Below are 5,293 nucleotides of genomic sequence, written 5' to 3'. Positions count from 1 at the left end.
CCCCGCGCCCCTAGCGCCGCGTGCCGCCCGCTCTGCGCCGGGCCTGGCGGCGCCGAGCACCCAGCTGCCCGCGCCCGGCGCGCGGACGCAGAGCCCCGGGGCGGCGGGGGGCGGCGGCGGCGGCTCGGCCCAAGGAGCGCGCCCACATAGACGAGGACTCCGCCCGGGAGCCGAGAGCTGGCCGAGGGGCGGGGGCGCGGAGCCACGGCCTCCGGGGCGCCGGCCGGAGCGCTGGCAGCAGTGCGCGCCGCCCGGACGCGCAGTCGCGAGGGCGGGGGCCCGTGGCCGGCGAAAGCTCCGGGATCACGGGCGCCGGCGACTGCCGCGAGCCTCCATCTTGATTTCAATGGGGAAGGAAGGAGGGGGAGGGGGAAATCACGGCCGAGGGAACCCGGGTGAAAGGAAAAGGGAGAGCAGGGAACGGAGAGGAAGGAAAAAAAAAGAGAGGCTTCGGGAATTTCCGGCGAACCTCGTCAGGGGCCGAGCGTGGGCTCGGCGGTGGGCGGAGCCTGGGGGAGGGGCGGGGCGGGAGGGGCGGTGCCGTGTCGGGCTGCCGGGAGCCTGCAGGGCCGGCAGGAGGGCTGCGGGAACGTTGGGTTTGGTTCGGTCTCCCTCACCCAGGCAGCTGCAAGCCTTGAAAGGAGCAGGAAAGCTCTGACGAGCCCGAGCGGACCTTCCCAGGCCCGGCATTGCGCCCCCCACTGGGGCCCTGGCTCCGGCATCGGTGCGCTGTCCCCTGAGCGCCGAGGCGTTTCGTCGTCTAGCCCGCAGGGCGGGGTGACGCGGGCCGGGGCGGGTGCCTCCCTCGTGGACGCAGCGCCGGCCCTGGCTCGGGGAGGGGGCTTCTTGATAGTTGTTGAGTGAACAGAGAGGGCCTGAAAACAGGTTATCTACTCCAGTCCTGGAGTCCACGATACTCCTACGGGTACACAGCTCTACTGTAAGATGGGATTCCTCTCGGTGTATCCCCATCTCCCAGGGGACTTTAGGCTGCTGAACCTCGGGTTCACGGCTCCTCAGTCCTTACTCCGCCAGAATGAATGGGGAAGATGACGAGGTCTGGGGAGGCCAAAAAATATGTTCCTTTGCAGAAGATCCGTGTCAAATCAGCGCTGGACGAATATTCTAGTTCAAAACGCCTATGCCCCGGCTGCAAGGAGAGTGAAAGGATCCAGTGCCGGGGAAAAGAGACGGAAGTAAGAGATATGAAAAGCAACTGGGTGGTGAAACCACCACACGAGTATACTGGAAATAGACAAATGTAAATGGTGGATGGTGACCATCAAATCTTCACCGTTGGAGTGGGAGGTTACAGCCAGGAAGAGGCTAGTGTGATCCTTGTGGTACAGAATTAGAGTTGGAGACATAGGTATGGACTCATGTTTGGGGTCTCTATCTATATTATGTATTCATGTATATATAATGGGTCTGTACAGAGATTTGTAGATACAGGGTAGTACACATACTTGTATCTCCTTGCTTTGTCAGCTGAGTGGGCCTAGACACAACACTGTAGCAACGAATACACCTAGCGCTCTGATCTTGCTTCTAATACCATTCTCCAATAAAAGGAACCAGAGCTCCTTGAGGAAATGGCTGATTCTAGGACTGGAACAGGAAATATTCAAGGTGTGCCTGGAGCACCTTGTGCCAAAAGGTAAGGAATTTGCTCCCCCCATGAAAAGAAAAATTTTTAATCAACATCAGCAGTGGTGGGGGTACCTCAAAGGGACACAGGAGCTAATTGAAAGCTCTCCAAGTGGCCAAAGCTGAAACGATTTAGCAAGAAAATAAAGCAGAATGTGATTATAACCAAAAGTATAAAATAAACTATCCATGAGTCCATAGTGATGAAAATAAATGATTAAGCAAATAAGTGGGATTAAGTAATATATAATATAGTATTTTAAAAAGTAAATCAATTGGATTAACTAAATACATTGGGAACGATTCTAAATAATTTATGTAGATACTGTGCCCTCCATGAAATGGACTAGAACTCCTCTCTCCTAAACCGTGGACGGCACATAGTAACTTCCTTCCAAAGAATACAAAAGGGAAAGGAGGGGGAAAAGAGTAAGTTTACAGTGGAGAAATGTGACAAACACTACCTCAGCCAGGTAATCAAGGTGAACAGCAGAAGCAGGAAGGCATGTTGATGCTATGTACCCTTGATATGATGTGATGAGACCAGCATTTTACCTCTGTGGTCTTCCTCTCAAAAACCCATAACTCCAATCCAATCATGGAAACAGCAGTAGATGAATCCTAGCTGAGGGACATTCTGGAAACAACCAGGCCAGTACTCCCCCAAACTGCCCAGGTCATCAAAAATAAGGAAAGTCTGGAAAACTGTCACAACCAAGAGGAGCCTGAGGAGACAGGATGACTAAATGCAATATAGTGTTCTTGATGGAATCCTGGAACCACAAAAGAACATTAGGTAAAAACTAAGAAAATCTGAAAAACATATGGACTTTAGTCAATAGTAATAAACCAACATTGCTTCTTAAATTGTGAGAAATGTACCATATGAATAAAAGATGCTAATAATAAAAGAAACTTGGTGTGGGGTATATGGGAACTCTGTATTTCTGTAAATGTCAGTCTATCCTAAAATAAGAGTTTATTTTAAAAGTTATTAAAGAATTGCATGGGCAGTGTATCCAAAAAAATAATGCAGTGGGTCCAAATTTCACAGGCCATCAGCTCACACCTACTGACAACATTCCTTTGATTTTCCCCTCAGTTAATTTCTGTCTCCAACTCCCATTGGCCCTATGGCAGAAAGCTTAGTTTTAGTTTAGGGAAAACTCAATCTCTTGGGGTTTTCTTTGTCAATTAGATGTTCCTCCTTCCCCCTATCTTCTCCCCAAGATTGTAGCCAAGCTCCCAGAGGCTTTCGCTCCAGGTGGCAACAGAGAGGTATCTGGTCCTTGATCATCGTGGATTTATGCTGGCATTGGTGTATAGATGTGTCCCTCCACCCTGGCATCCTGCCTGGATTGCAGGAATTGCTCCGGCCTTGCCTTCTGCTATTACTTCTTTCCCAACCATGGGAACTCTGGAGGTTGGCTGGCAGTCAGTGCCACTCCTGAGCTATTCCCAGCCACCCAGGGAAATAATCAGCTGCTCACTGGAGTGCTCAGACCTCCCCACAACCACCAGCAAGGCTCCCTCCTCAACCAGTCTCAGAAAACAAGACTAGGACCGGGCATGGTGGCTCATGCCTGTAATCCCAGCACTTTGGGAGGCCGAGGCGGGTGGATCACAAGGTCAGGAGATGGAGACCTCCTGGCCAACATCGTGTCTCTACTAAAAATACAAAAATTAGCTGGGCGTAGTGGTGTGTGCCTGTGATCCCAGCTACTCAGGAGGCTGAGGCAGGAGAATCACTTGAACTCGGGAGGCAGAGGTTGCAGTGAGCCTAGATCGCGCCACTGCACTCCAGCCTGGTGACAGAGTGAGACTCCTTCTCAAAAAAAGAAAAAGAAAAGAAAGAAAAGAAAACAAGACTAAGATCTCTGCTCTCCAATCCCTCAAGCCTGTCTGGGTACAAGCTCTTTTCTCAGAGGCTCATCAGGGTTTGACACTATCCATCTCCTTTCCCCCAAATTGAAGAATATTTATGTCATCTCTAGAAAGAAAATCTCACTCCAGTTTTGTCATGCTTTCTTCCAAATCTGTTGGGTTTTTTTGACGTAAATTTTGTGTTCCAGAGGAAACTCAGCTCCTAATATCCAACATTTTCCCCCCAATTATTCCTTCTGCCATGGATTCCAAAGTGTCTCTTAAAATTCAGAAGCCAAGCGCCAACTTATTTTTTACTCTTTGCATCCCTCCCATAATAACCCTGCTATGTGGATAGTGAATACAGAGCTCCTCTCTGCTGCCAAAATGGTGGAGAAAGGTCAAGAATTTGAAAAAGTCAAAACTGCTTAGGACACAGAGACAGACTGGATGAAATGCAGCTACAGAAAGATTGGCAGTATCTTAGTGTTGGTGCCTGAGAAGTGACAACTGGAAAAGGCTGACTCGTGTTGGAGGATTCTTGGGTGGAGGCAAGTTCTGGGGATGGGAGTTGGCCTGAAGGGGAATGTGGCTGAGTGGTAATGACTGCCAAGGGTATTGGGAATCGCCATGTCTGGGGAATGGTGTGGATTTGGGCAAAATGAGCTCTCTAGGGTTGGGACCCAGATATTGACCAATTCTGTCTTAGGGAGAGTCAGTTCCAAGAACACCATATAGAAGATTTGCGTCTGAGTGTGGAACTTGCTTGCAGGCTCACCCAGATTACAGTAAGAGAAAGAGGCCGCACACAGGTTTTTCCCTTTTGCTCTCTGAGCATGTGGAGGGGCGATCTAAACAGGGTTTTGTGACAGCTGCTGTTGATCCTGCACAACCTTCAAAATTCAGCTCAAATTTCATCGCTTCTCCTGAACCTCTGAAGCCCTATTCACAGGCATGGGGCCTCGAGAATTGTCAGCTTGTCATCAGGGTAGATTGGTAAAGAGTCTTTTGGGCTCTTTCCACCAGTGGTTTTTCCAGTCATTGGAATGGCTCTGAATATACAAATCAAGCAGGAGGACTGGGTGAGAGGTAGAAGAGGGAATTAGGAGGAATGTGCCTAGGAAAGGACCAGGGGATGGAATTCAGGAGCATTAGAGGGTGTGTGTGTGTGCACGCGTGTATGTGTGTGGACACATGCTTTTGCTTCCGTGGATGTTGGGTTGGAATTGATGAAGATCTTGATCTGGTAGCAGGAAAACCCAGCAATTCAGGGGGAAAAAAAAGATAAAGTTAAATTTGGCTTTGAAGTGAGCCGAAATTTGGAAGTTGCAAGGAAGGTTTTATTATTACTAGCATATAAATGAGAGATATATAGGAGAAGTGACAAAGTCTGTATTTGCTGCCTTGACTTCCAACTGATCAATTTTCCAGGCTTGTTGCGTAAAAACAGCTGACTTGCTGTTCTTGGCCAGTAATTCGAAGAATTCCAAATTGAGCCTCTAGCCTGAAATCTGCAGAATCTGAAATTCTACCTGGTGAGATTCATTCATTCTGATTCTGGCCAACTTTTGGTCTTCCAGATTTCACTTTAAAGGATATATACTCCTGGGAATGCTAACACCTTAAGCCTTTATCACTTAATACCTCATAGAGAAGATTAGTGGATTAGCCGAGCATTGGTCCAAAGTAATGAGGGATAAAAGAAAGAAAAGAGTGATGGGAGGCACCGATAAAAAAAAGTACTGGCGGGGCACAATGGCTCATGCCTATAATCTCAACACTT

The sequence above is a fragment of the Piliocolobus tephrosceles genome, chromosome 4, assembly GCF_002776525.5.
Source record: "Piliocolobus tephrosceles isolate RC106 chromosome 4, ASM277652v3, whole genome shotgun sequence".
Lineage (NCBI taxonomy): Eukaryota > Metazoa > Chordata > Mammalia > Primates > Cercopithecidae > Piliocolobus > Piliocolobus tephrosceles.
Note: the sequence above shows the minus strand (reverse complement) of the source record.